The sequence below is a fragment of the Phaseolus vulgaris genome, chromosome 7 (assembly GCF_000499845.2).
Source record: "Phaseolus vulgaris cultivar G19833 chromosome 7, P. vulgaris v2.0, whole genome shotgun sequence".
In the NCBI taxonomy this organism is placed as follows: Eukaryota; Viridiplantae; Streptophyta; class Magnoliopsida; order Fabales; family Fabaceae; genus Phaseolus; species Phaseolus vulgaris.
The window spans coordinates 5,003,197-5,027,823 of NC_023753.2; the positions used below are offsets into that span (position 1 = coordinate 5,003,197).

The 24,627-nt window shown below is 27.8% G+C and overlaps 2 long non-coding RNA genes and 4 other non-coding genes across 6 annotated transcripts; 2 read left to right on the plus strand and 4 right to left on the minus strand.

Annotated features, from left to right (window-relative positions):
• Window positions 1-2,217: 2,217 nt before the first annotated feature.
• On the minus strand, window positions 2,218-2,290 carry TRNAF-GAA (transfer RNA phenylalanine (anticodon GAA)). Its single transcript has one exon. It is a non-coding gene; the product is annotated as a tRNA-Phe (tRNA).
• Window positions 2,291-4,521: 2,231 nt separating this feature from the next.
• LOC137829610 (uncharacterized) lies at window positions 4,522-5,064 on the minus strand. Its single transcript, XR_011084043.1, has 2 exons — window positions 4,859-5,064; window positions 4,522-4,765 (listed from the first exon to the last, which is right to left on the minus strand). It is a non-coding gene; the product is annotated as an uncharacterized lncRNA (long non-coding RNA).
• Window positions 5,065-6,088: 1,024 nt separating this feature from the next.
• Window positions 6,089-6,161, plus strand: TRNAF-GAA (transfer RNA phenylalanine (anticodon GAA)). The gene has a single exon. It is a non-coding gene; the product is annotated as a tRNA-Phe (tRNA).
• Window positions 6,162-8,456: 2,295 nt separating this feature from the next.
• Window positions 8,457-8,529, minus strand: TRNAF-GAA (transfer RNA phenylalanine (anticodon GAA)). Its single transcript has one exon. It is a non-coding gene; the product is annotated as a tRNA-Phe (tRNA).
• Window positions 8,530-13,065: 4,536 nt separating this feature from the next.
• TRNAF-GAA (transfer RNA phenylalanine (anticodon GAA)) lies at window positions 13,066-13,138 on the plus strand. The gene has a single exon. It is a non-coding gene; the product is annotated as a tRNA-Phe (tRNA).
• A 6,165-nt stretch (window positions 13,139-19,303) lies between these two features.
• LOC137828216 (uncharacterized) lies at window positions 19,304-24,087 on the minus strand. The gene is made up of 3 exons (XR_011083838.1): window positions 23,689-24,087; window positions 20,096-20,171; window positions 19,304-19,565 (listed from the first exon to the last, which is right to left on the minus strand). It is a non-coding gene; the product is annotated as an uncharacterized lncRNA (long non-coding RNA).
• Between the last annotated feature and the right edge of the window lie 540 nt (window positions 24,088-24,627).

Here is a 24,627-nt window from a genome sequence, read left to right on the forward strand (position 1 = left end):
ATATTAATTATTTGTGCATGTAAAATGGATTAAATTGTTTTTATAAATAAAGGTTTAAAAAATATAATAATCTTAACACATTAATCTTATCTTAAAATACTACCATAAACAATCTTTAATAAAGGTGACAATACAAAAAAAAAAAAAAAAAAAAAAAACTAATTTTAAAAATAAAAATATAATTAAATTAAATATTATTTTAGAAATTAAAAAATTATTAATATTTAAAGTTATTTTTATTATTAATAAAATTTATAAATTATTCTCTAAATTTATAATTAACTAATTATTAATATTTTAATTACTAATTAATTTACATTCTAAACTTGGTACATGGCTTTGTGATTTACAGAGCCAATGAAGCTTATGCTTCAAGTGATAAAAATTACAACAGCTTTGACATAATTCTGTGTTTAGGCACTTCCATCAATTTAAATTTTCAGGATTGAACACAAAACAAAATCTATTACGGAATGTGGGTGTGGTGAAAGAAATATGGAACTATAGAAATAAAGGTAGCTTTAGGAATGAAATATTGGAGGGGGATAAAAATTTTGGTCTAGCACAATGGAAGATTGGGCTTAGATTACAAATATAACTAAAAAAAGTTAAGTTGAGTTTTCCTATCCCAACTTGGTTGGTGAATGTTTTGAAAAAATTGTTTAGAAAATGTATGAGATGTGAAATAAATTCTCATTAAGATAAATTTTAAATAATTTTATTAATTATCATATTAAAAATAATGAACTTTAAGTTTAACTCAACCTTATAGTACCGACTTTATAATATCTTAAAATATTAATATAAGAAAAAGTTTATACTTGCAAGAAAATTAAGTAATTAAAATCTATGACTACCTACCAGAATTGTTGAATTGTTTGGAATAAGTCTAACAAATACTCGCTAGAATAGACTCAACCTGACTCTTATACCAATTACAAAGTGAACTTTAAACCTAATTCAACCTCATAAAATTGACTCATGAGGTGAGGTTTGCACCCACTTATATACAATGAATTGTCCTCATCTCTAGTTGAGGTGGGATCTCCAACATTGATATTAGTTAAAATTATTTTTTTAATTTAAAAAATCAAAATATATGACGAAATATTTCAAAACATATAAAATAAAGTGAGTGTGTATATATATTAATTACATTATGTCTAAGTTGGTTCATCTAAACATATTATTTATTTCTTACTACAATGTGTTTATCTATATCGTATATTAAGCAAAACATATAAAGGATAAGTTAATGTAAATAATATAAGATATATAATGTAATATATAAATATTATAATTCAAACAACAAATAACATTTTCATTGTGTCAACCAAGATTATTAAAAAATTATAATATCATTATAATATGTGAATGCTTGAACAAATTCCGAACGAATTGTTTGCTTGAGTGATAAAATGATTGATTCCTTAAATTATATATGCATGTATCAACTAAACGTGTACGAGTTTAAATGCTCCAAAACACAAATAAATCCTTTAATTTAAAACATATTTTGATTATTTTTTGCTAAACATCAAACTTGTTTTAGTTTAAATCGTTTTTTCAATTTTTTGTTAAATAAAGACATTTAATATCAATATTACTAAGATTAAATATGACATAGGTTTTCGATTTCTAACAGTCACATAAGATTTCATGAATTACATGTAAGATAAATATTAAGTGAAAAACCAAATAATTGAATTACAATTTATAACTCTAGTTAACACACTTAAAATTTAAAAGTTAAAAACAACAACTCAAAGGTGAAAGTTGACAATATAGTTGATTAGCATGAAAATATTTGCTAAGTATAAAATTAAAATGTTAGATTAGCTAAGTTTCTTAAAGATTAATGAAGAGAAGACGCTAGAAAATGCTAAAAGAATCTATTTTGAAAAGGGAAGCTTATGTGGTAGACATTGAAAACGAAGTTAAAAAGCTTGGGATAATGGTGTGGTGGATTGCACTGTATGAATGATGATATGCTCGTGTTTTGGTATCTACATCTCAGTCTTGGGACTTGATGGAGGATGTGCAGCATCATAAGCCTTGAAATCTTCTTCTGTTAGTACTTTTTTTATTCATCGATATCGTCCACGCTGTCTTCTATATTTTTTTTCAGCAAAAAAAAAAAATAAGAAATAGGAAAAAATGTTATTGAGATTATGCATTTCCCTTTCTTAAAAAGTAGATAATAAAAGTAAAGTAAAATGCGGTGAACGTGGATCGAACACGTGACCTTCAGATCTTCAGTCTGACGCTCTCCCAACTGAGCTATCCCCGCACATATTTTTTTTTGTCTTCATATGTTATTTATTCAATAAATATGTTTTACGTGAATTAAGTAAATATGACTTAGTAAAAATATAACTATATTTACAAAGTTATATATATCTTTTATTTTAAAAACTCAAATAAAATGTAATCATTTATTTTATTAATCTTAACTTTTTATAATATGCAAATGTTAAGTAGAGGGACACAATCGAATCACACTAATTCCATGGCAAATTTGATAGGATGCTATTTTAATAACTTTCTTTTATGAATTTCAAAATTTTATCAATTTAACAAGTTATAAAAAATATTATTGACATATTGAGATTTGATAATATACGTATACTGAAGCACTAGTGTGGTGTTCATACTATTTTATGTAGTTCTACATCTATTTCTTATGTTTATCAATATTAATGTCTAAAGAATGAAAACATTTATTTTCAGCTCACTAAAAATAATGTGTTTATTCTATGATAGAAAAATGGTAATCTATAAGAGAGCATAATCCTATAAATTTAGAGATAATAATTAATCTATATAAATTTAAATATAGTAGATTTTAACTTTGGTTAAACTTAAAAATTAGACTAAATATTATTTGTTGCATTACATGTAAAGTACTAATGTTTGTATATTTATTATTGAGGCAGTGATATAGGGTAGCATAAGGTTTCAAAAATCAGTGTCCTTCATTCTAATGAGCAGCGTCATGATTTTTTTTTCAAAAAATAAATAAAATAAAATAACGAGATACATTCCGACCCTTATACAAAATATTTTCTCCTAGTTTTAAATAGAACATAAAAACTTAATCTATTATGGTGAAGTGCAAACTCAGGGATTCAATATAATTTGTGCAGCACCTACCTTCCTTACAACACAACAACTGCAACAAACCTGCGTTATTTTAGGAAGCATCAACACTAGTGTGTATGCACTAATGCAAATACAACAAGACATATATGCCTTAACAAAATGCATACAAAACCACTTAAGTGGCAACAATTAATCTTTACGTGCCTCCTCCACCCTAGCTTTATCCACTTTCCAAGAATAGTAGTCTTACCATCATGTGAAACTTGATGTAACATCCAATAGTACTGATGCATCACATCCCTTCTACAAATGCTACCAGCTTCCTAAAAACAGGAAAGCACTTTCTTCTTTCAATACCTGCACCAAACGCAAAACCTTCCCCTTCCTAGGCTAAGAATCATATCAATTGTTTCCACATAACATTATAATTGCCCTACATATAAATACCATAAAAGCTACATATATTATAAACGGTATGCAATCCACACAACTCCAAAAAACATATTATTTTCCAACACCAAAATTATGTCATTTTCGGCTACACCAAAGGTTTCTTACACCCGAGCATCCTAGCATCAAATGATTACCTTAAAAATATGTGCATATATCAAGAAAACGTATACAAGTTTAAAATGCGCCATAACATAAATAAATCCTTTAATTTAAAACATACCGTCATCATTTTCTTATTAAGCACCAAAATTGTTTTAGTTTAAATTGATTTAAGTTTTCAGTTCTTTTTGAAAAGGACATTTAATACCAATATTGTTATTAAGATTAAGTATGACATATATAGCTTTTAGATTTCTAACATTCACGTAACATGTCATGAATTACATGTAGGATGAAAAATTAAGTCAAAAACCAAATAATCGAACTACAATTTACAACTCCTTGGACCACATGTAATTAAAAGAGAAAGGAGAACATGAAAATAAAAGAGAATAAAAAACTTAACCCAATCAAAATTTTATTCAAATTAAGTTAGGTGTTAAAAATGGTTAAAAAATTATAAATTTTAAAAAATAATAATTTTAAAGAAATGAATGAAATAATGTTAACTTTTATATATAAATTTGTTTAATTTAAAAAAAAATACTATTATCATTGTTCATAATTTGAAACTTCATTGTGATCAATAAAACTTTATTGAAGTTACATCGTGTTTTTTCATCTCAGTTCTTAGGATATTTGAATTGTAAGAAGTTAGTAAGATTATATTCAATGGTATACTGAAACAAAGTTTATATATTTGAATTCTGAAAAGTTACTTTCATGTATTTTAAATAAATCGTTGATAGTGATCCATGATCTCAGGTCCCTGTCTTGGATAACGTATTGAAAGCAAAGCACAGTAGACAATTTTAGTAGTAGAATGTAAAGCATATGAAAGAGATGATGAAGAAGGAAAGATGAGAATAATGTGTAAAAGAATATGATAGTATTTTATAATGATTATGAGAAGAAGGGAGGGAAGGAGGAAAAGTGAAGTAAAACAGAATGGAGAAATTGATGAGAAAGCTTTGTGAGTAAATATGGTAATGTTCTTCATTGAAAAGCCTTCATTTAGATATTGTTGGGGGCTCTTAGGTTGATAGGGCGGTGACTCGTAAGTAGTCTTCTTTAGTTGGGACGGGATACTTTACTTCATCTTTTAGGCTATCTGTGACAAAGGCATAAGCACTTTTTAATATATAATTATGTACACATGGATAAATATTAGGTAATTAATAAGACCAAAAAGAAATGAAGTTACCCATATTGATTGGGTATTTGCAGGCTGCAGAACACCACACATTGCAGAATGATGTGGGGAAAAAGCAACCATGCCAACAATGAGTGAAGCAATCTTTTTGCAAATCGGTGTATTCCTCCGCCTCAACACCAACACCTGCAACCACAATAAGGCACACCAACAACAACACAATGTATTTCTTTCCCATTTTGTTGTTATTGGTTTCCTTTTCCTCCTTCCCTGTCTTTCTCTTCCACCTTCATTGCTATATATACCTCCTTAAGTGCCTCCTTCACCACAAATAATCTCACACTTTGACTCCTACAATTTTAGATTCTCCTACCAATTCCCCCTCCTAACCAAACAAATTATCATTTAACTAATTATATTGTTATATTCAGATAAATTAAAATATAGGATTTTCTATTCTTTCGTCTTTTTTTATCCATTCACAAATGTCACACTCCTCCTCGGCCTGTAGTGTTTGTTTCCAAAGACCCCAAATACCTATTATAGTAAACAATTTACATAACTACGATACGGTTCCGGTGTCTTATAAGAGTCCATTCTCAGAGACTAAAATCTTCATTCATATTATTGCCTTAACAAAATTCTATCATCTCTACTGCATCATGCTTCTTTGTTGTAAATTACCCAAATAGTTGCAAGCCATATCACTTTCCATTTCAAAACTTTTGTCCTTTCACAAATATTCTCATATCTTTGCTTGCATGGCAGCCTAATTCCTCACTCTAAGCATGGAGTAATGTAAAAAAGTATGTGAAGTATATATATGTAAAAAAGTTATGTGAAATAAAAAGATTAAATAAGTAGTTAAATCTTACAAAAAATTGATTTGCAGGATTCCATTCATAATTATTTATTACTGACCAGTAACCACCACTTTTGACTGTTACCAACTTTCAATTTCTTTTTCATAACCTATTGAATTGATAAAATTTAAATATCACAAAAGAACTTATTAAAATATCATGTTATCAAATTTGTCATTAAATTAGTGTCATTTGATTATGTTCTTTATATAGAATTACCCATAAAATTTTTTGATATTGTAAACATTTACGATTAATAAAATAAATGATTTCATTATTTTATTTTTAAAATAAAATTTATATATGTATAATTTTTTAAATAATTATATTTTACCAAGTCATATTTACAAAACTTAATTCACATATTGTGTAACGTTCTCTAGTGAAAATGTCGGCAACTACAGAAAAAAGTATATGTGCGGGGATAGCTCAGTTGGGAGAGCGTCAGACTGAAGATCTGAAGGTCGCGTGTTCGATCCACGCTCACCGCATTTTTTTTTCCCTAACATCTGATTATAAACTTTTTTTTTACTTATTTTTGGTGTCTTACTAAAATGTCATTATTCTCTCCTTCCTTTTTTATAATAAAGGCAATGCATCTCAATAACAATTTTTATCCCTTTAATTTGTGACCCATATATTAAGTTGAAACTTCGAAAATATCAACCTAATATTCTATAGTGCACTTTACATAAATCTATTCACAAATTTTATAGGGCTACATGTTTATATCAAATTCTACTAACATATAAATATTTATATTTGTCAACATTATATCTCTTGTACAAAATGTTAACGGTGGAAAAAGAAAACCTTTATTTAAATTAAGGTACATCAATCTCTAAGTATTTTACATATTTTTTAACATAATTAAATTAGATTTAAAGATAAATACTTACATTTCATTTGAATAAAAGTTTGACAAAAAAGGTGTTGAAATTATAAAATAAATTTTTAAATATTTTAAAAAATAGTGTGGGTCAACCCATTCTAAAAACACGGTTAATAAATAATAAACAAAAAAATCATTGCATTAGTTAAATTTTCTAATTATTTTAAAAGCATAGAGTATGGTCAAGTCCATTCTAAAAGTATATTACATAAAAAAAAAAACAATTAAAACGACAATACGTATACCAACACAAATAAAATGCATTTTGTAATTATTTTAAGGCAAATTTTTTCACCATCTCCATACATTCTCTCTGCATCTCCATTTATTTTTAATTTTAACAATACCCTTTTTGTGTATGATGGAGAGTGTATGCATTATTCTTCATTTTCAAGTAGTGGTGATTGTTTATGGTGACTCATGGTGACTATATTTTTGTTTGTTTATTTATTTTTTTGAAGCCACGAAACCTAAATAAAAAAATCAATGTGATGCAAAAAATAGAGTACAAAACTCAAAAAACAATTATCTACACACGGGGAATGTCGAATATAATGAATCTTCTTGCTAACTCTCTCACGCACGCTCAAATGATGGAATTGCTCTCTAAAACACTACAATCAGAGCAGTTTTGCGGCTGGAAGGAAAGGGAGGTATGCGATTGGAAGAGAGTTATCGGGTGTGTAGTCATGATGTTAAACAATTTTGCTATCTTTCACTCTTTTGGCATACCGAATACTCGCATTGCTATAGTTTGATTTTCACAGAGAAAGTCGTAACATTGGTCCATGACTACTTCATCCTGAATATTTAGATCAAGTACCATGGATCAAATATTCGACAATAAGTATTGATACGAACTCTTATGATAGTAATTTTGTATGTGTTCACCATAATAGTCATTTTGTCATTTGATTTTTGCAACAATTTCTTGTGATGACGTGACTTGTACACGAGCAATAAATACGACATCATAAGTGACATCTTTACCACAATTGATGGAGGTGACACAATGTTGTAGGTTCGTATTCAACATAGTGAACTAAATCTAAATTACATCCATCATGGGGTCTTTCCTCTTTGATTTCCTAGATGACGATGTGTCACCAGATGGCTGAGAGGACGCAAATGGAGTATTACCCGTGGACGGTCAGTTGATTGAACATGCGGTACAGGTAAGCATTGAAGTTCGTGGCATGAAATTAAAAATAATAAAAATTAAAAATATATTTATATAAAAATTAAAAAAACAAAAACACATAAAATGAAAAAAATAAAAATAAACATATAATAATAATAATAATAAATGAAAAAACAGTAAACACATAGTAAAAGAAATATATAAATATATTTATAAAAATTAAAAACATTAAACACATAAAATAAAATAAAAACAATAAACACATAATAAAAAAATTAAAAACAGTAAAGAGATAATAAAAAAAATATAAATATATTTAAAAAGTAAAAATAATAATAAACACATAAAATAAAACTAAATAATAAACACATAATAATAAAAAATATAAAAAAATATAAATATATTTATAAAAATTAAAAACAATAACCACATAAAATAAAAAAAATAACAGTAAACACATAATAATAAAATATGTAAAATGAAAAAAAAAATATTATATATATATATATTTATAAAAATTAAAAACAGTAAACACATAAAGTAAAAAACTAAACAATAAATACATAAGAAGAAATTAAAACAATAAACACATAATAACAAAAAAATATAAATATATTTATAAAAATTAAAAACAATAAACACGTAATAATAAAAATTGTAAAAACATAATAAAAAATATAAATATATTTATTAAAATTAAAAACATGAAAAAACTACGTTTTTAAAATAATTAGAAAATTTAGTAAAAGAAAATGCGGTGAGCGTGGATCGAACACGCGACCTTCAGATCTTCAGTCTGACGCTCTCCCAACTGAGCTATCCCCGCATATATATATTTTTACTGTAGTTACCTAAGATTTTACAAAAGAAGGTTATACAATATGTCAATTAAGTTTTGTAAATATGACTTGGTAAAATGAAATTATTTACAAAATTATACATATATAACACTCAGACTTTTTTATGGGTAACTCGAACTTTTTATGGGTCACTCTATATAAAAGAACATAATCAAATGACACTAATTTAATGACAAATTTGATAACATGATATTTTAATAAGTTATTTTGTGATATTTTAATTTTTTCAATTTAATAGGTTATGAAAAAAAAAACTTTAACACATTGAAAGTTGGTAACAGTCAAAAGTACTTTCTTTGTGTGTTGTAGGCTAAGCTTACACTTCTTCAAATAAATAATATAAAATATATTTTGAAGGTTAAACCCACGTTAATTTGTGGGCAACATGAAGGCTTAGCCTACGCTTATTTGTGGCCAACAGAAACTACTTTAAAAATGTGTGGACAACTTGAAAGCTATGCCCCCGCTAATATAATTTTGTGTGGGCAAGTCGCAGGTAAAATCCACAGTTTTTTATAAATTTTTAAACACCTTGTAGGCTAAGCCCACGCTTGACCTACGCAAAAAATACCTGTCAATATTTGTACGTCGAGTACATTAACTTCGAAATTCCTATTAACGTTATGCCCACGATAATGACCCTTTTGCGTAGGTTTTTTCATAGTTAGAGTCCGTTTTTTATCCACGATAATAAACTTTTTTTTTTAGTGAGTGGTTACTAGTCAATAATAAATAATTATGAATGGAATCTTGCAAATCAAATTTTTTTTTTTTAGATAACTTTTTTTACATATGTATACTTCACATACTTTTTTACATTACTTCATGCTTAGAGTGAGGAATTAGGCTGCCATGCAATCAAAGATGTGAGAATATTTGTGAAAGGACAAAAGTTTTGAAGTGGAAAGTGATGTGGCTTGCAACTATTTGGGTAATTTACAACAAAGAAGCATATGCAGTAGAGATGGTAGAATTTTGTTAAGGTAATAATATGAATGAAGATTTTAGTCTCGGGGATCTGACAAGCTATGAAGCTTGGACACTACTCTTAAATGGCGTGTCGGTATCCTATACTTGTATCGGACACCGACACTCGTATAACACTTGTAGGACACGTATCCGTGAAGTGTCTAATTCAAAAAGTATTTGTTAGATTTATGACAATTTTAGTACGGTTCTAACACAACTTTAAAAAGAAAAAATACATTAATTTTCTAAAAATTCAAACTTTATTGTATAAATTGTTATTATGATTATAAAAATAAAAAACAAATTCTTGTGAATTAGTCATGAAAAACATATTTCTGCTCAAAAAATAATCTGGAACATACTTGTGCACATAAATCTTTATTGTCAATTTATATAATTCATAATTGTATAATAAATAGATCCGTGTTCCCATATCCTACATTTTAAAGATTTTACGTATTTATATATCCGTGTTCGTATCGTATTAGTGTCTGTGCTACATAGTTTGTAACACAATGGATCCGTGTCTTAGTTATGTAAAATGTTTAGTATAATAGGTGTTTCGGGTCTTTGGAAACAAACACTATATGCCGAGGAGGAGTGTGACATTTGTGACAAAACAATCAGATATAGTAATGGATAAAAAAAAAAGACGAAAGAATAGCAAATCCTATATTTTAATTTATCTGAATATAAGAATATAATTAATTAAATGATAATTTGTTTGGTTAGGAGGGGGAATTGGTAGGAGAATCTAAAATTGTAGGAGTCAAAGTGTGGGATTATTTGTGGTGAAGGAGGCACTTAAGGAGGTATATATAGCTGTGAAGGTGGAAGAGAAAGACAGGGAATGAGAAAAAAAAAAACCAATAACAACACAATGGGAAACAAATACATTGTGTTGTTGTTGGTGTGCCTTGTTGTGGCTGTAGGTGTTGCTGTTGAGGCGGAGGAATACACCGATTTGCAAAAGGATTGCTTCAGTAACTGCTGGCATGGTTGCTTTTTCCCCACATCATTCTGTAATGGGTGGTGTTCTGCAGCCTGCAAATACCCAATCAATATGGGTAACTTCATTCTCTTTTCTCTTATTAATTAACTAATTTTTGTCCATTGTATATAATTATATACTAAAAAGTGCTTATGCCTTTGTCATATATAGCCTAGAAGATGAAGTAAAGTATCCCGTCGCAACTAAGGAAGATTACTTACGAGTCACCGCCCTCTCGCCTAAGAGCCCCAGCAATATCTAAATGAAGGTTTTTCCATGAAGAACATTGCCATATTTACTCACAAAGCTTTCTCATCAATTTCTCCATTCTATTTTACTTCACTTTTCCTCCTTCCCTCCCTTCTTCCCATAATCATCATAAAATACTATCATATTCTTTTACATATTATTCTCATCTTTCCTTTTCCACCATCTCTTTCTTATACTTTACATTCTACTACTAAAATTGCCTACACTGTTTTGCTTTTAATACGTACAAATTTTGAAATAAATGAAAAGGTAAAAGATAATTTTTTTTTAAATTTTAATATTTACAATTGATTCATAAAAGCAACACAGTCTACAATCTCAAAAGTAAAATAATGTAAAAAAAAATTCTACAACTTAAAACTATTGTAATATTATAATATCACTCGTATTGAATTATAAAATTAAACCTAATAAAAAATTAAATAACATTATTCAATTATGATTCTTATTATAGTTATTTGTTTTAAAAAAATATTTGTTTAGTAATATATCTAATATATAAAAAATAATTATAATTAATAATAGTGAAATTATAATATAAAATATATATTAATTTAACCATAATTTAAATATTATGAATAGTGCATCAAACACAATAAATCACGAGACAATTCACTGTAATAATTTTGTAAAAAAAATGGCATCATAAAACCTCCGTTTAAATGACTTGTGGTAGAAATATATTTTAAAGAACATGATATAAGTTTAATTCAAGTTATTTCTACGAGTACGTAAATTTATTGTTGAGAATAAAATTTGAAATTATGAAGAATAATAATAGTGTTGTAAGTTAATATATATATATATATATATATATATATATATATAAATGTTAAAATGATTCAACTTCGTCACTTTTGTACCATTGTTACTTTTCTGGAATTAATGTTAATAATTAATTTTTCAATATATTTTATTGGGATTTCAAACCCTCGTTAATTCCCTTTTTTTAGTATTTTTTTTTCTAATGCACATAAAATATGAAATAAATAAATAAAACAAAAGACAAATATTTTTTAAATTTTGACATTTATGACATTCAGAAATGGATACAATTTTAAAATAATTTAAACAACAAATACTACAACTAAACTATTTTAAAACTCTAAACCCTAAATTATTTTAACATTATACATTTGTATTAAGTCATCAAATTAGATAATGAAACATTAAATAACATTATTTAATTATATTCTTGATTATTTTATATTTTTTTATAAACACTTTCTTCATCACCTAATATATAGAAAAATAATCATAATTAATAACATTAAAATTATAATATAAAATATATATTAAATTAATCATATTACGAGTGATGAAATCTACTATAGTGATAGTTTTGTGAAAAATAATATATCATATAACCTTCATTAATTGACTCGTGATAGAAACCTATTTTAGAACATACAAATTAATTAAAATAGTGAAATTAAATAATATGTAAAATACCTAAATTTTTTTTATTACTGCTTATAGGTTGAATAATTAACTTTAAAATCACTTAAAAAATCATTTTTTAAACCATATGCTACTCCAAATCACTGCCTCAATAACATATATACAAACATTATTAGTACTTTACATGTAATGCAACAAATAATGCTTACTCTAATTTTAAGTTTAATCAAAATTAAAACTATATTTAAATTTATATAGATTAATTATTATCTCTAAATTTATAGGATTATGCTCTCTTGTATATTACCATATTTCTATTCTAGAATAAACATATTCTGCTATTTTTTTCTTTTTTTATTGATGTCTTGAATACCTGGTTTGTATGATGATGGTCTTTTGATATTCGTTTTTAAGTGTATGTTTTTAGGTGGTTTTTCTGGATCCAGTCAGGTGTGTTTTTTTTTCTCTATAGTTGCCTGTGGGAGCGTCTTTTTGATGAGTGAGACTTAGAGTTATTTTTATGTATACGGGTTAGATCATCCTTAAAGTGGTTCACATCTATTATTTTTTATTATAAAAAAATAAAAAAAGTTATTAAAATAAATTTGCTATGAAATTAGTGTTATTCAATTGTGTCCCTCTACTTAACGTGTGCATATTATAAAATGTTAAGATTAATAGAATAAATGATTACATTTTATTTGAGTTTTTTTTTTAAAAAAAAATAAATAAATAAATAAAAATAAATATATATATATATAACTTTATAAATAGTTATACTTTTACTAAGTCATATTTACTAAACTTAATTTACATATTGTGTGAACATCTTTGGTGACTACAGTAACTGTGCAAATAAAGAGAAATATCAGCGGGGATAGCTCAGTTGGGAGAGCGTCAGACTGAAGATCTGAAGGTCGCGTGTTCGATCCACGCTCACCGCATTTTTTTTTCATTTTATTATTTATTTTTCTTTTCTTTTTATTATCTATTTTTAAGAAAGGGAATGCATAGTCTCAATAACATTTTTTATCCGTTTATTTTGTGTTCAATATGTTAATTTGAAACTTGGAAGATATGAAGCTAATATTCTATATTGCACTTTACAAGATATTTGGTTTCTTGTTTTTACATGGGTCTGTACTCTTTTATTGTAATTTTTTTCATATATGAATAAATAGTTAATTTGGAATTTTTTTGCATTAAAATTAGGACACATGGTTGCAAGAATCCCAAATTATAGCAAGAAACCATGAATTGTCTGTGGTTGAGGAGTAATGTATCTAGCTATATATACCTCCAAAACCAGGAAAGGGAAGAAGGGAAGAAAAAAGCACAGTAAGAGATTTGAAAAAGAAAGGAAAAAAATGAAGAAACACGTTGCATTGGTGTTGGTGTGGGTTGTGGTGGGTGTATGTGTTGAGGCAATGACCTTAGAAGAAAGACGAGATGACTGCAACAATTATTGTAACCGTGCTTGCATGTTCCCCTCCAAATTCTGCAAATGGTGGTGCGGTGCCCGCTGCCAAAACCCAATATTATGGGGTAAGTGAATATTCTTACATTTTCTAAAGGCAAAATATTACAACACCTATTTCTTTTTTTTTTAATAGTGATATAACCCAATTGACTCATAATTAATTTAATTTTGTTGTTTGCTGAAAAAAAAAATACAGAAGAAAACGCTATAAAAAATATAGAAGACAGCGTGGACGGTGATGTATCAAAAAAGTACCCTATACCAACAGAAGAAAATTTCAAGGCTTATGAGGCTGCACATCCTCCACCAAGTCCCAAGATTGAGATGTAAATATAATCCCAAGCTTTTTAACTTCGTTTTCAATGTCTTCCTCATAAGCTTCCCTTTTCAAAATAGATTCTTTTAGCATTTTCTAGCGTCTTCTCTTCATTATGCTTTTAAAAACTTAGCTAATCTAACATTTTAATTTTATATTTAGCAAAATTTTTCATGCTAATAAACTATATTCTCAACTTTCACTTTAGAGTTGTTTTTTTTTAAATTTTAGGTTTGTTAATTAGGGTTATACATTGTAATTCAATTATTTGGTTTCTCTCTTAATATTTTATCTTACATGTAATTCATGAAACCTTATGTAATTGTTAGAAATCTAACAGCTATGTCATACTTAATCTTAATAATATTGATATTAAATGTCCTTATTTAAAAAAAATTAAAAACTGAAATCGATTTAAACTAAAACAAGTTTGATGTTTAGCAAAAAAGTATTATTTTATTTTTCTATTTTTCTTAAATTTATGTTTTACTAAATTCTATATATATATAAATTATTATTCTTGTTATAAAGATTTTAATTAAACATAAAACTATAAAAACTGAATTCTTAATTTTTTTCTTATATTTTTAGTTTTTAAAATAAATAAATAATTTTAATAAAAATACATTTTTTTTTCTTAAAAAAAATCACAATAGCAAAAGGAAATTCAGATCCTGAAAAATCAAACTCTAGCTGTTTTTGGTAACACTAACACACATAAAACGCGAGAATTCGAGTATGTAGAGACACCTAGCATAAGAACAATGTGTCATCTATGTGACTACTATGGCCACTTGTGTTAGTTGAGAAAAATATTATTTGTTAACAAATAACTCTTGTTGGTTATTATTTTAATGAGTAAAAAAATTAATAAAATGGAAACATTAACGGTATTTTAATTCGTTTAAATAAAAAAATTAATATGTTGTATTACATATGCATATAGCCATTATCCTGCATCATTATCTGTCACTAATTCAAATTGTGATTATGAAAAAAAAAAAAGGTAAAACCAGCAAATATCGTTGCTGTCTGATATAAAAATACATCTAGAGACAATTTTTATTGTATTTGTATAAATAAAGTGAGTTTAGACTATATGTGATTGATCTATAATCGCGGTGTCGATTGCTTCTTTGCTCTTTAATACTTCTCTTTTAGACGTTAAAACTCATTCTCCTCAATTCCTTAGCACTTGATCGGTGTTGACATGAAAAATGTATTTTGACGATCAAGTAAGTATTTTGTATAGAGAAAGTATATAGTGAGAATTGATTAAAAACGTCTCTTATTACATAGTGTTTATTTATAGTATTGAGTCATTGACCATCTAAACGATGGGCTGAATCTAATATGTATTAGCTAGCTGATTTCTTGGGACATTACCCATATTTGATAGGATGTGACCCTGATTATCAGAGAGTCTCCATAACTGTTTTAATTGCCATTTATTATAATTGATATAATTGTGCTTTAAATATACTTTCACCTGTTCGATAAGAAGCACACTTATTAAATTGAAAAATTGATTATCTCCACCCTTATGCTATTATATGCTCACTTCACATAATAAATTTCTCATTTGTCCCTCTTCCAAATATCTCCAGTTGGTAGTCATAAATCTTAATTACTTAATTTTGTTGCAAGTATATACTTATTTTATAGTAGTATTTCACTACAAAAAAAATTATTTTTAACGGGATTATATTTGGCGTTTCCGTCAGTTTTAACCCTCGTTAAGTACATTACCCGAGGTTTGATTTTCCCTTGGAAGATCCAACATTGCTAACGGATTACCGACAGTTTCTACGACTGAAAAATAACTATTTTTCGGTGATTTTGAAACCCTCGTTATTCTCAGCAGTTTTCAAACCTATGTTATTTTCAACGATTTTCAAACTTCGTTACTTTTAGGAGGTGCAAGCCCCAGAAAATACTATCATTTTTTATTTTTATTTAATTTATTTCTTGAACGTTCCTGATCTAATTAAAAAATAAAAATAAACACTTTTGAATTCATTTTGTTATACGAGAATATGAACATTTTAACATTCAGTCGTTTATTTCTTTAAGGTTCATAATCTTAAAAAAGTAAGTAAATATGATGGAGATCCCACATCGACTAGAGATGAGGATAATTCGTTGTATATAATTTGGTGCAAACCTCACCCCATGAGCCAATTTTATGAGGTTGAGTTAGGCTTAAATTTCACTTTGTAATATGGTATGAGAGCCATTTTTGAGTCTATTCTAGCGAATGTTTATTAGGCTTATGAGATCACCTGCTATCGGGTCGTTATTTAATGAATCAATATTTTTAATCTGCTTTATTTTGAATTAATGTTAACAAACAGTTTTTATAAGAAAAAAGAGATTAATTAAATTTTTTTTTTCAATTTCGACTCATCCAAAATTATTTATGTGTGTATGTATGTTAAATTTCTATCATTGTGAAAATTGAGTAGAAGAGAAAAATACGGATGGACATGCTATAATTAATTTCATTTTTTGTAACCTTAATTATATAATTTAGTATTTTCAATAGTATAATTTGAATTTCACATTTTTTTAAGAGTACAATCATGTTTCTCCATTAGTGTTTTTTTTTCCATTTTTAACTATTTTTTTTAGTGAACATGGCCATGTGACTGTGATGTTATAAATTCTTTTATTTTTTTAAAATTATATTGTTTTAATTTGACTCCTTGGACATTTTAGTGAATAAATAATATTATAAATATTATAATTTTTTTTTATAAAAAATTCAATAAAAAGTTATATTTATTTCAACAGCCTTTTCGAATGTGTTAGCATTTATGTTCAGAGCTTCATTTTTGTAATGTGTAGGATTCATTTTTGCAATGCAAATATTTATATTTATTAGGCATTAATTAAAGATTAGGACATTTCATAGTTTATAACTAAGTGTAAATCTTGAAGTTGAGTTAAACTTAAAAGTTCACTTCTCAATATGGTATCGGAGTCATTTAAATCTTATCTTAACAAAAGTTTGTTAGACTTATTAGGTCACACGCTATCGGACCACCCATAAATATATTATTCCACGTACGAGCTCTCACTATCAACCTAAGGAGGTGTGTTCCCACATCAATTAAAGATTATGACATTTGATAATATATAAGTGGTACGTACCTTAGTTTATAAGCTAATTTTATGAAGTGAGTTAGACTTATAGTTTATTTCTCAATAATATTTTCTCATATTCATCTTTTAATATGCGTTATTATAAAATTTTTTACACACAAGTAAATAAAAAAATAACAATAATAACATAAATTAATATAGAAAAATAAATATAAGTTCAGATGATACTTTTAACAATGAAGGTGTTATATATAAACTTTATAAGTCTTTCTTTTTAGGATGAAAGGTATTAGTAACCATAAAATACGTATATTGAGTTGAGAGAGTTGTTCCAAATGATACTATAAAAAAAAGTCGAATGATTAAGTTTTATCTTTTAAATGGAAACTTATCTGTGTATAAACTTGATTTAAATATTTAAATTATATTTTGAATATCTCATATGCAACCTTAAAAAGCATGTGAATAAGTTTTACTAAGTTTAGACGATGATCGTGTAAGGTTTATAAATGGAATCAATGGCTAAAAAAATAGAGGAGGTACCGTCTCTGTGCTGCAGCAGAGATTGTAGGAAACAGAGTACAATGATCACCATATATCAGTATCTGAGGATTGAGGCTTACAGGCTATGAAATCTTCCAACATTGTGGAGAATCTGTTTGAAGTGTGAAGGAAAGTTCTTTTTGGACGAACAGTGACTCCATTTGAATTGTAACACGTGTTATATTCCATCTCTTTTGTCCGTGGTTACTGTCCTGACTTATGGTGATTTTCCAGTAGATGGATGATGTGGGGTTGAACACCCCTCGAAATAGCTTTAAAGGAGAATAGTCAAATAAATTATACTGGAGAATTTTTCATGACAAATTGGTTGGATAGATGCTTAGTTAAGGAACAGAGCAGGTTTTCTTCGTATAAAAATTATATTTTTATATATAAATTGGACTACTCAAATGTTCTATTTATTTATTTATATTTTTTTATTACTCATAATAAATTGGAGTATTTTAAATATTTTATTTATTTATTTATATATTTTTTATTATTGAAAAAAAAGGAGTAAATTTAAAAATGAAAATCTTATGATTTGTCTTGAGATTGATGTCAAATTAGGAATGACAAATTGGGGTAATCCGATCCACAATCTACTTATTTCAACCTGTTGATTCGTCGACATAACTTGTAGCCTGTACGAACCAAGTGCAGGGCAGGCTGACCCGCATAATCTGCTTATTTTAAAAATTAAATTTTTTTTATGCATCTTCATAATTTTTTATGTAACCCATATTCTGGTAATATTTTTTTAAATATTTAATATTTTTTTTGTCTTTCTAAAATGCATAGATGGTTTAGGTTTCAATATTCATTAAATACTAAAGGTAGTAATGAGACCTTAGTCTTTTTTTATAATAAAATTTAAATATAGTATTATATATATATTTATATGATTTTTCATTATAATAGTAATCATGTATCTACATGTATTACCTTAATTTTTTTTTATATATATTTAATGAAGTATTTTATTAGTTAATTTATTAGTACGATAGAAATTCAAATTTTACTGAAAATCAAAATATTATTATAATTTTTTTACCCATATCTTATTACACTTGTCGTGAAAATAACACTATGAGACCATTTACCTAATGCATCTAAATAAGAAAAAAATTAACTTAATAAACAAAAATTATTAAAAAATTATTTTGTATTAATCTTTTTTTTAAAAAAATCTTATGTGGATTGGCCCGTAGGACCGTGGACTAACTCGCATGCTGGGCGGACCAATAAAATTAATAGGCATATTTTATGTAGGACAGATCAAGTATGAGGTGGGTTGACCCGCACTGTCATCCATATCTCAAACCTCATGTTATTTAGTAAATGGAAAGACATGAACTTTAAAATTTTTGGATGCTTGTTTAATATATATCATTTAAGTTATGCTTTGTTGCTAATTGTTTATGCTTTGTAGCATTTAATATAATATATAATAGACATATAATTTGGTCATAGTTAGTTATGCTTTGTAACATTTTATATTTTCTTCTATAACTAACTAACCGTATAACTAGTTGTTTATGTTATTATAACATGTAACTCAAATATTTTACTAACATTGATCATGCTTTTTTAAGTAAATTGGTGGTTTTGACACTTATGGTTAGTTAACATAAGTGAAATTGGTCGAAAAAGAAAAAAAGAAAGTGAGATGAAGATGGATAATATTTAATTTAATGATAGTTAATAATTGGAGGAAAGGAGGATAAGGACATGAATAACAATATCATGTTCTCTTGTTAATGAGAAAGCCTCATTGATATTTTTTCCAACCTATGCTTCAAAGCTTTGATACCTTAATGAAAACTTTGCATTTCTGCTTTATAATCTTTCTCCAACTGTGCTTGAACCTTCCTTGAGAATTGTGGTGCTTCTGCCCAAGATGATTCTGGTGCTTCTGCATGTGCTACTATCATATTTGTTGCATGGTACAGTTTAAAATCACAAACTCAAGGATAATAAATATTTATAAAATTCACATACACATAAACATAATCAATCTTCTTCACGTCTATATACTACAATAACTATTTTAAATGATAATAGTTTTTTTTTTAATTATGTAAAATAAACTGTTATCTTGTATATAATATACACTAAAATAAACTGATAATAAATAAAGAAATAAAAGGAATCACATTATCAACCCGCTAGGTAGTATTGCTATCTTCGTTTAAGATATAATCGCAACTTTTTAAATAATTCCAATGAAGTGGAAAAAAAAAGTGTCACGGATAATATAATGTCTTATTTTCCTTAAAATTTTTGTTGATAGTGAAATCTAAACCCAAAAATGAAGAAGAAATGAATTTCTTTATATTCAATATTGTTGATTGATTAAAACAATTGAGACTTTATTAAACTTTGTTATTCCAATATTCCACATAACATACAAAACAATAATCGCACATATATAGATATGTAAATAAATTAACTTACTCTTTGCCATTCCTGAGTGTACAACCAAAATTACAAAGGATCGTGCAAAAGTTTGAGGGGTGTTCTCCGCAGAAATCTGAGACACAATGGTCCAAGCATGGAGTTAGGGATTCTTGAGCATCAACTATTGTAGCAGCTATGAGGCACACCACCAACAACAATGCAGCGTACTTGTTTGCCATTTTAGTTATTTTTTCCTGTTGTTGATGGTTTTATTTTCCTCCTTCCCTTACCTTAGTTTTGGAAAATAGATGAATATATATAATTGTGTAAATGGTTTATGAACCACAAAAAGAGTCAATGTCTATTCCTAAAATTTGGGATTCTTGTTAGTTAGAGTATCATATCTTTAAGAGAAGAATATGGAAATGAACTAGTTATTAATTTAAAAAGCTTGCTTTCTTCCACCTTTCGTCGTCCAACTTCAGTTTGTAGTATGATTAATCAATTTGTCACGTGTCGAACTGAGAAAATATCTATTTTGTAAACCTAATTTGGTCAAAGAAAAAAAAAACTAGAACCATTTCTTCTTTTTAGCAACAAACAATGGCATAAGTTGTGCCTTTCTTCAATGCTCTAAATTTAGCGTAAGATATTGGAAGTTCTAATCTATTTGTCTATTTATTGTATAAAAAATGCAATGTGTATGATTTCATGTTTGTAGTGACCACTTTGTCATTAGTTTGTGTCCTCCCATAAAAAACATTGGTTGTACAATTACCTTTGAATTTCACAGGATGCTAGTAGAAGAAAGTATTTCTAAAATCATAAATTCAAACATTTGACATGATTTTCAAAGCAAAATTTCTTTGACTTGATACCAAATCTTGAAACAATTATTTGATTAAGAGTCTAACTCAATTAGTAAGAGAATATATAAATTATTGTCTAGCCTAATAGCATTGGATAGAAATAATTTTAGGGTTTATCTGTAAGAAATAATATGCCAAGGAACACAACAAACTTTATAAAGCAACAAAAGTTGCGCATCTCCTCTTGTACTTAAAAAACTTGGATTTTTCCTTAATCTTAATAACAATTTACCTCTGCACCTCATCAATTTCAAAATTTAATTTCCTTAACATAAAAGTCAATTCTAGAAATGAAAATTTATAAGAGATTTTTTTTTAAATAACCTTTCCAGAACAACTATTTTACGTTCTAGAATCTAGAAAAACTATTTTGGCTTTCGAAATTTGATTTCTGAGATTGATGAGGTGTAGGAAAAAAATTTAAGAATTCGAGAAGAAACACCCTTTTTATTATTATGCAGGCTTGTGTCCTTAACTCACACATTACAAATTATGTGAAATAGACCTAAGCGGATCAACAAGTTAAAATAGTGAGTCTGTCTTCAATTTTTATAACAGTCCATGGGTCGGCCTACACGATTTATGGTGATCTGCATTGCCAACCCTTATTATATGTGGTAAAAGTCACTAAAAAGTCTCTTTTTGAGATTTTGGGATTAAAAGCCTAGGAAGTACAGAAAAAGAGAAATATAGCAAAGTCACTAGAGTTGGAAAGTAACAATCTAATAGGAGAGGTAGGAGGACCATTATGTGGATGTAGTTACATATCCCTGAACCTCTATCAACGACTCTAGATGGGTGTTAAAGAATGGACATAGCACTACTTGTTGTCAAACTCTTTATATCAAATATATCATATAGGAAAAGTAGCTAAACTGAGTAATTAAGAGTTTTTTTTATCAGCAAGAAAGAATGAATAAATAGAACCACTTCAGGGATGACCAAATTCTTATACAAATCATGAAAATAAAGCACACCTCTCCTAGCAATCCACCTCCAATAGAGAAAGAAAAATCACTACCTAAAAAAAGAAACCAAAGCACTTAGATACAATGCCTCAACTTAAATCATCATAGCTGACAACCCAAACAAACAAAACAAAGAACACCTATCACTACAAGAAAATCATGAAATAGAAACCAATTTTTAGAGACCAAAATAATTAGTTACAATAGTAACTAAATTAGAGACAATTTTAGAAACTAAAAAAAAATTTGGTTTCTAAATTAGTTTCTATTATTGTTAAATAGTTTCTAAATTGGTATCTAATTAGCAATCAATGTTTTTGCTACCAAATTTAGAAACTAAATAATTAGTAGTTAAAATGTTGGTTGCTAATTATATACCAATTTAGAAAATATTTAACAATAATAGAAACTAATTTAGAAACCAAAATTGTTTTTAGTTTCTAAAATGGTCTCTAATTTAGTTATTATTGCAACTAATTATTTTGGTCTCTAAAAAATGGTTTCTATTTCATGATTTTCTTATAGTGTATACATAACACCTAACCCAACTTCACAAACAACCAACACTCAACCCACACAAGACGTCCAACCGAATAAACTTTTTACACATGAGAATTATTTCTCTTCTTTGATAAACTTTTTACATTGTAATATTTGTATTCATAGAATATGAAAGCGTGAGAGAGGTTTGTAGTGGAGGATGAGGTGTAATGTGGGTCACAACATATTCTTACTAGGGTCACCACATACTGTCTCCCTCTAAATTGAGTGAATTTTTGTGCTCACTTCACACTGTCCTACTCTCATGGCCTCTAAAGAACTCATTTAACCCACTTTCTCCCCACCTCATGCCTATCCCAACCAACACGAACACTCACTTCCCATTTTCATAAAATTTTTCCTGGATCTCTGTAGGAAGTGTAATGTGGGTCACCATATATTCATACTAGGGTCACTACATACTGTCACTCTCTAAGTTAAGTGAATTTTTGTGTTCACTTCACATTGTCCTACTCTCATGGTCTCTAAAGAACTCATTTAACCCACTTTCTCCCCACTTTCTCCCCACCTCATGCCCCTCCCCAACCAAGATGAACACTCACTTGACATTTCCATGAAAAGATTCCCTTGGTCTGTGCAGGAAGTGTAATGTTGATCACCACATATTCCTACTAGGATCACCACTTACCGCCACTCTATAACTTGAGTGAATTTTATGGTTAGTTCACACTAGCCTACTATCATGGCCCTATAAAGACCTCATTTAACCCACTTTCTCCCCACCTCATGCCCTCCAAAACCAACACGGACACTCACTTGACATTTCAGAAAAAATTTCCCTGGGTATGTGCAGGAAGTCTAATGTGGGTCACCATATATTCCTACTATGGTCACCATATACTGTCACCCTTTAAGTTCAATGAATTTTTTGCTTCCTTAACAGTGCCCTACACTCTTGGCCTATAAAAACCTTATGTAACTCACTTTCTCTCTACATCATGCCCCACCCAACCAAAATAGCTTCAGAAAATGTATTTTTTTTGGAGAAAAAAAAAATACTAAAAAAGCATACATAGTTACACAAACTAAGTAAATGCAAATATATATTTTTAACAATATATTCCAAAAAAAAAAACAAGTCATGCTCCATAAAAAACTAAATAGTAAACTCAGATAACTATAACCAAATCACATTTAAACACAGACTTTAACTCATACAAGGGTCAACACATGACAAATAACACAGATCACCCAATACAAAGCACAATATGAATGTTTCACTTAATAAAGAAATGAATAGAAAATGTATTACCTTTGGTCACCAATCCCTAACCCCACAGTGAGAGAGAAGGTGGAGGAGAAACCTTGAGAAGAAGATGGAAGAGAACGACACAAACAAGAACATGAAGAAAAATGAAGAAGAATAAAGAAGAATGCGCACACACTTGCAATAACCCATGGAGAATTAAAGGGAACAAAAACGGAACGAACAAAAAATGAATGGTAAGAACACAGGAAAAAAGAAATAGGGACGTGAAGAAGAAAAGTGAAGAGGTGCCCCAATTTCTTAGCTCTAATTTCTTCACATTCTGACCCTAAAATAAAATGTTAAATCTATTCAACACGTAACTCACAACTGCAATAAAATAATTTTGATTGTCACATAGGCGATTATATGGTGAACAAGTGCAGGACCGATTGTTAAACCATCATTTTTGTATAAATAATGATGAAGATCTCATTACAATAGCATTATATTCATATTAAAGAATAGGAAAAAATTCATATATACTTAGCACTATATTATAATAATATAATAATATTTTTAATTAAAAAATAAATTAAATATGATTAAAATATTATTTTATTGATTTGTGAAATAGATTTTTTTTTTATTGATTGTGGTGTGAAAACCATCACCGTCCTAAAGAAGAAAGAATATAAGAGTGGTAAGCTGAGTCGACTAGTCTTTTAACGAGGTGTTGGACACTTTGGTAAGTACGTCTTTTGGATATACATGGATTCTGTGATCTTGAACAGCTGGTTGATAAAGAAAAGGAAGTGAAGGTGATAACGGAGGAGAGATCCGCTATACACAAGTGATAAGAACAAATTACTGTCATCAAAACTTGGAAAATTGCAAACGAATGCCATTCAAAACCCACATGGGACATAATTCTTACATACAATTACATTCATTTAACATCTTAAAAAAAAATCATTTAACATCTTAAAAAAATTATTATATTGT